The sequence below is a fragment of the Schistosoma mansoni genome, assembly GCF_000237925.1.
Source record: "Schistosoma mansoni, WGS project CABG00000000 data, supercontig 0167, strain Puerto Rico, whole genome shotgun sequence".
NCBI lineage: Eukaryota > Metazoa > Platyhelminthes > Trematoda > Strigeidida > Schistosomatidae > Schistosoma > Schistosoma mansoni.
Genome location: NW_017386055.1, coordinates 141,440 through 152,677, shown reverse-complemented (window position 1 = coordinate 152,677; position 11,238 = coordinate 141,440).

Genomic DNA, 11,238 nt, shown 5'->3' with positions numbered 1-11,238 from the left:
ACTATGAAACATACCAAATCTCCACAAAACTCCTTCTAATAATTAATATAATCATATGCTCACTAGTGACTTCGGGAAGTACATCTAGGAGCTCTAGTGAGAAGCAGTGACCAGTGGAGTGCAAACAACGTCTGTCGTGAGATAGGAACTCACTGATGACAATTGGTGAATGGTTGCTCAACTTCGTGGATCATTTGAAGTTAGACATTAACACCGTTGGATGCCAGCTCAGTGGTCTATCGGTTAAGGGCTTCGGCTCGAGACTGGTAGGTCCTGGGTTCTAGTCTCGCTCGCGAGAGCGGGTTCGTGGATGCGCACTGCTGAGGAGTCCCATAATAGGACGAAACGGCCGTCCAGTGTTTCCAGGTTTTCCTCGGTGGTCTAGCTTCAATTGACTCATGCTTTCAACTATGAATCATATATGTTAGTTACACATACCAATGCATAGTAATCTGGTGACTTGAACTATGGCCTTGTGTATTATAACATGAAAATCAAATAGAATACGTATCATACTTTTTATGCAAGTCGAAGTCACGCGGCAAAGTGCCCCAATTATACGTCAGTCTGTATTCCCAGATGCTCGCATATAATAATGGAATTGTGAGATATGAGAAGATAATGAAAGATGGGAACGTCAAATTGGTCGTAACTCTGTGACACAAGGACCTTACATTATTTCTAGATCGTCCATCAGCATCCTAGCTGAACACTGTATCCCATGCTTATCTTCATATGTTGACGCCTTCTTTAGCCAGTCGGTCACCAGGAGAACGAGAAAGGGTGAGAGTAAGTAACCCTGCCTAACACCCATATTTATTTCGAACGAGTCTGTCAGCAGTCCTACATGCATGACTTCCCAGTTTAATCCATCATAGGAATTCCTTATGAAGTTGACTATCCTCTCAGGCACGCCGTAGTGTTGAAGAAGCGTCCATAGTGTTGTCCTATCCACGCTATCAAATGCTTTCTCGTAGTCATTGAAGTTGATGCAGAGTGATGAATTCCACAATGATTCATAGAGTTGCGTTTTGGTCTTTACATGATCGATCCTTTCGGAATCCAGCCTGTTGGTCTCGAAGTTGAGCGTCTACGGAGTCCTTCATTCTTTTTAACAATACCCTGTTGAAGACTTTTCCTGGTATTGAAAGAGGAGTGAAGCCCCTGTAGTCATCACATTTGTTGAGGTCGCTTTTCGTTGGCATTTTGATCAGACGTCCTTCTTTTCAATCTGTTAGTACTTGTTTTTCATCCCAAATCTTACTGAAGAGAATGTACCTTTTCAGTTACTGCTACATCTACTATCAGCGCCTGTGCTGATATGTTGTATGGTCCTGTTGCTTCGTCACTCTTGATTTTTCTGATGACCATGTTGAACTCTTCAATTGTTGATGGGCCAACATCGATTGGGAGGTCTGTGGGTGCTGCTTCGATGTTGGTTGGGTTCGGTGAAGCTGGTCGATTCAAGAGTTCTTTGAAGTGTTCTACTTACCTGTTTCGTTGTTCTTCAATGTTTGTGATTACTTTACCTTCCTTGCTTTTCACTGGTCTTTCTGGCTTACGGTAATTTCCAGCAAGTTTCTTTGTTGTATCATACAGTTGTCTCATGTTTCCTTTTCTTGTAGCCTATTCCGCCGTCATTGCTAAATCCTCCACATATTTACGTTTGTCGGTTCTGATGCTCCTTTTCACCTCCTTGTTTACTTCAGTACATTTGACTTGTGCCTTGGACTTTTCTGCCTTTGTTCGGCTGATAGTGATTGTCGCATTCTCGTTCCTCCTTTCTTTAATCTTATTCAGTTAAAGAACAGTGATCCATTCCTTGTGATAGTGCCTCTTATGGCCCATAACCTCCTGACATGTTGAAATAATTGCCTCTTTTATCCCTTTCCAGCTGCTCTACTCAGTAGTTCCCTCTGATTGAGCAGATCATGAAGGGCCTGGAACCTGTTGCTGAGGGCTATCTTGAATTTGTTGAGTTTGTCAGTATCCCGAAGAAAAGCCGTATTAAACCTTTGTGATGTTCTCCGACAAGTTGTCAAGTGCTTCTTAAGTTTGAGTTTCATCTTGGCTATCAACAAGTAAATATCTATTTCTATATCGGCTCCTCTCCTGCTTCTCACATCCTCCATCGTCCTCCTGAACATTTTGTTGATGCAGATGTGGTCGATTTGGTTCTGTGTGGTGTGGTCCAGTGAAGTTCATGTGGTTTTACGGATGCGTCTGTGTGGGAATTTAGTGCCTCCTATGACCAGTTTATTGAAGTCACACAGGTTAGCAAATCTCTCACCGTTTTCATTCCTTTCTCCCAGTCCATGTCGTCACATGACGTCTTCATATCCTGTGTTGTTCATTCCAACCCTGACATTTAAATCTCCCATCAGAATGGTCGGGTCCTTTGTTGGGCACTTCTCGACGATCAACTGCAGTCTGTAGCTCCTCCGGGGGCTACTGCCGGTCGCACGCCCAGGTAAAGGAGGGGTGTTGGGTATGAGGTTAGCGACTGCATCCCTTAGAAAACTAACTCGCTAAAAATCTCTGACCAGAAAGCATTATTCAAACCATTTAAACTCTGCCCTTGGATTTGAAGGAATAATTATGACGCTTCATGATGAAAGCCGAGTTTCTTCGGAAGTCATGGAGCCGATGCACCTTCTAACAACCAGAGCAACAATTTTTATAGGTTGGGGGGATAGTGTTGAAAAAATTTATGGTTCGAATTTTAGATATCAATAGTTTCAGTACACAACCGACATGTGGATCAGATGTTTTTCCAGGGACCAGGTGAGTTCGTTCCGTTTTCAGTTGTTGATTCTAATACTGAAGATAATACAGGACCTACACTCAGAACACAGTGGAACAGACATATGATGAACCAATGCGGAAGAGGTACAGATGATTGCAGAAATAAGGATTCTCCTTTTAGTGGCGTATGTAATGTTCGTATAAACTAATGGATCCTTTATACCCAATGTCCGCCTGATTTAGGATTCGGTATACAATATGTTCGTTCGTGCTCACTCATTTATATCCTCTTTACTTAAATTACATTATTTTGGTGACACTTGATTCGTACAATAACTCAGATACCTCTAACAGTAACAATGAATACATACCCAACAACTGATACAGTTTCAACTATCTATTTGCTAAAAGACTGAATTTACATACATCTAGATCCCAATCCGCACGTCAACCGATAAGCGAGCAAACTGAGATGCGATCTGTTTCATATCATCAAAAGTCCCATCACGCTGGAAATTACATTAGTTACATGCAAACACAAATGACTGTGTAACAGAAAATATGAAGACTAGTTTAGGAAAAATACAAACCTCGATGTGATCCCACTTGCTATAGTTGAGACGCGACATCCCGAGGAATAAAATGCAAAGAAAAGCTTAGAAGCTTTTTGAAAATCCGCTAGATTTACAAACACCACCAAACAACATGAGATGCAATAGTAACAGTCATTGATTGAGGGAATTCGAGACTTCATTTATAGCAACAAAGTACAATAATTCCGTAGTTGATCCAACTCCCATTTCGGATGTGAAGCTATTATTTGGTGTCTCTGTGTAAGTCCAATATCCTTGTTACGAGCTTGCATAAACAGATTGATTTCTTCGCACTCACTTCTCGACTGATATTGCAAGTGAGAGATATTCCACGCGTCAGTGCTCCTGGTTACGTTCGTTCATGAGGTTGGCATTGAAGATCTCTAGCAGCTCTATGGTACTGAGATCTTTCCCGTTTGTCCGTCCAAGAGTACAGATACCTTTTTTGTATGCTTTCTCCTGGTCATGAGTTTGTAGTGATATTAGTGTTTGGCTTTCACTCCGGCTAATGGCTTCACCTGAAATAGCTTCTTCCGATTAGGATTTTAACTTTGCATCAGTTTCTCAATGTCAAATAAGAGCTGCGATTTAAAGTTTTTGGCAAACTTTCCACTTGTACCAGACTCTTTGTTAGGCCTTCGGAAAATGTTTTAGATCTAGCTAAACCCAGGATTCCGCTTTAGAGGTGTTTGCCTTGCCTGATTTATATGGCGTAAGAGAGAACTTCGATTGATCTCCCTCACTATCTTGCAGTGGTCATCCACCGGTAAACCCGAATACCCACGTGGCTATGGAGTGTGATGAAGGTGATCCCTGGTCGTCGTGTGGTCTCCTCTATTGTGGCTAAGGTAATGAGCATTCTCATCCCACCGTGGTATTTCCTTTGCGACAACGTCCTAATTTTGGTGATAATAAATTTATTCTCGGTCAATAGACTGTTTATTGTGTCCTCAAAACTCAATGTTTCCGAACGCGATAATAGTGAGTGTTTATTAGGTTAAATATAATAATTCAGTAAACTAGAGGTATCGGTCTATGTATGCTTTTCACACTTGATATTATTTCCGCATTTTTAGGCCACGCGGTTTCCATACGAATTGCTTAGTCACATACAGTCGGTTTTATATAAGCTAGATGAATTTCACCCAAAAACACATTTTACTTCCGTTTAACAAACTAAAGTGATCATTAGCAGTTCACTCTCACGTAACATAACTCGAAACATGTGAAAGAGCACAATTCAACAAACACGTTCGTGCTCCAAAACGGACCATCAGATATTTCAAACTATAGCTCCAGATATAAGTATGATTTTGGTGAACAGCTACACATCGAACGTTGTGGCTGACCGAGTGCTTATATAGACGATTCTAAACTAGGGAAGCAGCTCATACGGATCTCTGCCTGAACTTTTCGGACAGCTAAAGACTTCTGTTTTACTTGTGAAGTTGTTAGTAATAATTCTCAGGACGTCGTTACGAAACAACATGAACTCTTATTATGAAATGTGAGTAAATCTAAATAACCACAGAAAGCACAAGTTTATTATAATAGGAACCGTTCTGATCCATCCATCCAGGTGATTAATTAGGAAAGCACTTTGAGTTAGTCTTCAGCTCTTAGTCTTTCCTTTCATGTGACAAATCGCACCTTCGTAGTTCTTGCTGGCTACATTGTCAATGTTATGTATAAGTAATGGTATTATTAGTATTAATGATAGAATTAGTGTGAACAGTGATAATATTGGTAGTAGCTGTGTTAGTAGTAGTAATCATGTAAGTAGTATTATTATTAGGTGTGTGAGGAATAGGTTGACCAGTGATATTATTTGTACTGTGAACACTAGTCGTAGTATCAGTAGTATCAACATCATTTTATTGAATGGTGGCCGTAATAATCATAATAGTACTGTGAGTATTTGCACTAGTACTGGCATTGTCATTAGTAGTATTGGCATGAGTAGTAGTGTGATTAGTAGAAGTGATAATAGCAATGATAACGTGAGATCGGTAGTGAGAGTAGTAGTGGTAGCGATGTTAGTATGTGTGGCAGTAATAAAAGTAAAGTGAGCAGCAGTAGTAGTGAGAATCGTAATACTTTTAGTGTGAGTGGCATTTTGAGTAGTAATAGTAGTTTTAGAATAGACAGAAGTGTGAGCAGAACGATGGGTAGTATTAGTAGAAGTACCATGATTACTAGTTTGAGTATTATTAGTAATAGTAGTGGTAATAGAAATAATTTGAGTAATATTGTGGGTAGTAGTGGTATTATAAGTTAGTATTAATAGTGTAATTAGTAGTGTGAACAGTAGTGGTGGCAGTATTAGTAGTGAAATTATTGGTAGTATTGGTGTGAAGAATAGTGAGAGTATGATTAATATCAGTAGGAGCATGATCAGGAGTAGTAACAGTATTTATAGTAGTTTTAGTAGAAGTATTATCAGTAGGATTGGCAGTGTGATTAGTGGTATTGGCAGTATTACGGTAGCAGTAGTAGTATTGTGGTAACGGAATTAGTAATAGTAGAAATAGTATGATACGCCGTGAGATGAGTAGTGGTATTATTTTTTGTAACAGAAGTTGAAGGAGCAGTAATGGTCGCAGTAGAGTGAGGAGTAGTAATCGTAATAGTAGTAGTGTGAGTAGAACTGTGATTAGTAGTATAAGAAGTATGAGTGGTAGAATTAGTAGTAGTGGCAGTGTGGGTGATAGCAGTATTGGTGTTGTATTAGTGTTGGTTTTCCTACAAGTAGTATTTGTTGCGTGAGTGATTTTAGTAGATATCGAAGGTGTAGTAGTAATGTAGTAGAAGTAGTAGTAGTATTTTGGTAGCAGCAGTAGTACAAGTAGTAGTGGTAGTGAAATTATTGTGGTAGTAGTATTAATAATGTGGTAGTAGTAGTATAGTGAACAGAACACGAGTGGGGACAATCGAATGTATTTCAGCAAAAATTACAGACTATATCTGTAAATTTTGATGACCATACGACGAACAGTTAATTTGCAAATTAACAACCAATTGTGTCAATCTTCACTGTTTCTTCTCTAATTCCATTGTTCATACATTTTCCTACCGATTGCGCCTCACTTCAGTTCTTTCCTCATTGGTCTTCTGCCAATATACATTCTATGTCTGACCGACATCATACGCTACTTCTGTGGATATAAGCAGGCCACACCACAGTAGTAGTAGTGGAGGTATTTGTATAATCTCTGATGATAGAAGTGATGGCAGTGCAAATTTGGGCGGTATTGTGAGTAGAATTATTAGTAATCTCAGTATTGTGAGTATGAGGAGTAGGACTTGTAGAACTTGTCGTAGAATCAGTAGTAACACCAATAGTATTACAGTTTGTAGTAACATTAGTGATAGTAATCTTGTAATCGTCCAAAGAATACTTCATGTTTCAACACTACACTTTATGATACAATCGGATTAAGAAAGGAACTTCATCTTTTCATTTTTGAAATTTCATACGTCAAAATTGTACTTCATTTTCATGTCCAAATAACAAAGAATTCATACGACCTCATAGTCACACTTGATTATTTACATAAAAAAATGAATATTCGGAATAATCAAACTTCACACAGACTTTGATTAATAACAACAAGAAGTCACATTTAACACACCTACACATCGACATCAGGTGAATATAATAAGGTATTTTGTTTATCAGTTGATTTATCAGTACACATTTTTGGGATACCCTTGTCAATGAAGAGCAATTAATGTTACATTGTTGACAAGATTCTATAATGATAAGAATCAAAAGTTATCAATGAGCAATAGTTGAAGATGCCTGAAATTAGATAAAGTGAAGAAGCCTGAACGAGAAAAGAATGATTGTTTGTGTGTGCCAAATTAATCACTACTACGACTGATGAAATCATCTTGTAAGTGTTGTATCCAGCTTGCCAAAATTTAGAAATGAGGTATTAAAATCTCCAGCTAATAATTTCGCGTCAAACCACACATACGGTAGTTTGGCATTGCCTATTTTATTTCGTCCTTTTGTGCGTTACAATATGTAAGGGCGCGGTATATTCCTTCACCCAATTACTTTACACTGATCACATTTGGGAACATCACTACGATTCTAACAAGGGTTAACTTGTAAATAGAAGTTTGTTAACAAAACTACATCGACGAATTAATTACTTTGACAGCAAAATAACTTAATTGTTAGATTGTTTTATTGATAGGTGGGAGAACCTTGATATGAAGTAACGAGTAATAACGTTGTTCAGGACAACGATGAGAGCTCGATTACTAAACCGTTTAGCTCCGAGGACTTAACAACAACGAAAAGGGTTTTGATTGAACTGCAAATCTTTGCCTTCATTTCACTTTCAATATAACATTTTTATTACATAAATAAATGCTGAAAATTCCTCATAGTTAGTTCCACCATAAAAGAACATTGATTCGTGTATGAATATTCAACAGTTACTAATTTTAGATTGGTGTCATGAATGGATCATTGTGTTAGACCATTATAGAAAGCCTGGAAACATTGGACTACAGTTTTGTCGTAGTGTTGGACTTGCATTATCGTATATGTGTTTAAGTTAGTCAGCGGCCAACTCAGTTGCATCAACAAAATTTATGGTCAGTAAACGTAGCAGAAACTTTCTTCGTTATTTCAAAACGGATTAGTCCCAGTATATTGATTAGCTCCCGAATCGTAAGTTGTCATTTCGACTGCACGCTACTGAACATCCCAGTTTCAGTTTTAATACTTTTCACAGTCTTCGAGCATCGTAGAACTATATCTTTGAATAAGGCACTATCGAAAGAATCAGTGCTCAAAGATATGAGAACATCCGGTAATCTGATGCAGTTAAACCTAAATACAGGATGGCTTTTGTTAGGCCTTTAATTGACATCACTATGAAGAAACGACAAGACTGCGTTGGGAGTAATCGAATATATGATATCAGTGTCATCTGTGAATGGGTGGAATGGGATTGTTAGTGATCAGTTGTTATATCAAATGTGAGGTGCCGTTTTAAGTGGTGGTAAGTAGCAAAAAAGTTTGTTTTCCTGTCCAAATAAGCTGATTATGAGCCATGATGACTCAGTGTTTTAGTAGCGGACAATTTGGAACCTTTACAGACCTTTTGTTTATGTCCAATTTTTCCACATTCACGGTAACTTGATCAATGTAGCCAGCAAGAACTACGAAGGTGCGATTTGTCACATGAAAGGAAAGACTAAGAGCTGAAGACTAACTCAAAGTGCTTTCCTAATTAATCACCTGGATGGATGGATCAGAACGGTTCCTATTATAATAAACTTGTGCTTTCTGTGGTTATTTAGATTTACTCACATTTCATAATAAGAGTTCATGTTGTTTCGTAACGACGTCCTGAGAATTATTACTAACAACTTCACAAGTAAAACAGAAGTCTTTAGCTGTCCGAAAAGTTCAGGCAGAGATCCGTATGAGCTGCTTCCCTAGTTTAGAATCGTCTATATAAGCACTCGGTCAGCCACAACGTTCGATGTGTAGCTGTTCACCAAAATCATACTTATATCTGGAGCTATAGTTTGAAATATCTGATGGTCCGTTTTGGAGCACGAACGTGTTTGTTGAATTGCGCTCTTTCACATGTTTCGAGTTATGTTACGTGAGAGTGAACTGCTAATGATCACTTTAGTTTGTTAAACGGAAGTAAAATGTGTTTTTGGGTGAAATTCATCTAGCTTATTTAAAACCGACTTTCTATACAATTTTACCCTTATTATGTTCGTTTGAGCATTATTTACCGCTCAAGCATGTATTCATTCTGCTAGCCTTACTATTATTCACTTAATCGGTTCGATGATTCATGCTTTTCCATTTGTATATATATGTACATTTTAATCCTGTTTCTGTACTATGCCCACTTACTCGCTGACACGATCGGTCGATCTCTCGCTCATTCGACTCTCACACTCACTCGCCTGCTTTATTGCACTACTCTATCACGCTTGCTTATCGTGCCTGTAATTTTGGATATGTGTGTGGTCCAATAATAAACACAATCACCATTTCGTATTCGCCTTCTGATTTATACACCGTTAAGACATTATGAACTGACGATTGTCAGTACCAACAATATACCAAGTTTAAGAATTATATCGAATATCGACCACCACAATCTTGATCTTGTTCAAATATTATTTTCGAACTTATGTTGCAATGCGGTCTGTCTGTCTGGTGTATAAACCAAGTATGCTTGAAATAAATCATTCGCATTGCAGAAGCTGCAATCGATGTTCTGGACTCAATTGGAAGGGCTTGACAAGGGACCAATTAGAGAGCTAGACTGCTCATACCAGTTGAACGTCATTGATTTGGTCTGAGTTAAGATCGGAAATGTCGTATTTCGATTGGTGTGTAATTCACGTGATAGAAAGCTGGAAATAAGACCACAACAAATTAGCAAACGGCCCTGTTCTTTTAAAAATTCATAACAGATATCGCTACTACTACTCTTATTGCAACTACTACTCTCATTATTATTGCCATTACCACTACTAATAATAATAACAGTTCAAAAATGGTTTCTATTTTCACTGCTATCATTACTACAATTGCCACTACCAAAAACTGCAACTTGTACCACTTGTAATACTACTACCACTACTACCACTACCATCGCACTCAATTCTACTACCTCCACCACTTCTATCGCTACTCCTACTACTTCTAACACCAGTTATACAGCTTTTACTACTACTCCTACAGCATTTATTACTGATAACACTACTATCACTACCACTCCTACTGCTACCACTAACACTGCTATTACTAATACCACAACCACTAATGATACAACTTCTATTACTGCCATCACTTCGATTACTAGTACTACTATGACTACCAATACTACTACCTCTTACAATACTACTGCTAATGCTTCTGCTTTTAGCACGTCTACAATCCATATATATATATCTTTTTATAGCGGCCTTCTTAAAATTATCATATCAACGAAACATTGACTGAAAATACTGGTTTCCATCTAGGCCTTATTCTCTTTTCTATTTCAAATGACATTTATACAATTGAAAACTCTCACATTGTGCATCACCAAGGAATAAAAAGTATCATTAATTCAAACCTTCTTATGATTACAATTAACTCGATAGCCACGATCGATAGTTGAAGAGACTGGGTGACATGACTAAGGATCAGTAAAAATAATGAATATGCAATCATTCTTTGCCTGCTTTTAGGTTTCGAGTATTGATGTGATAAAACTTATGACAAAGGAAAATATCGAGGCGATCCACACAGGATGTACATATGACAACAAGAAACTGATCAAATACAGTCCTTAACAACAGTGGTTAGATACAAACAAACAATACTAATTGAATATAACTTCAACACAATACACATGCATGTTACTATCAAGACCCAGTAGATAAGTGGATAACGTGATGGCGTTTGAAGCGAACGGTAGTGGTTTTGGTTAGTGGAGTGAACATCAACTGTGAGGTGCAGATTTATCCATCTGACGAGTCCCAAATAGGACGAAATACCGATCTTAGATTCCATTACTAGCCATCATCCGTTTCTGCTTATAAAATATAGATAGAAGTCTTACATCATCTCTAACTAATAATCTCATTTATCTGATAATAAAATATTTAGTTTAAACCAATATATATTTCATCAGTTGGTCTCCTATTCCCCCCCAACTACTCTCACCTGGATTTTTGTTTTTTTCCAAGTTTTGTATTCATGACGAAGAACAGAATTATCGTACATAATCGTTATTTATTTATTTGATTACAATAATCAGAAAACAATGAAGTTGAATTGGTTATTTGTTAATAATGTTCGAAATGATTCATTACAAGTTGATATTGTTCTCATAGACTAACTGTTTCGTTATTCGGCAAC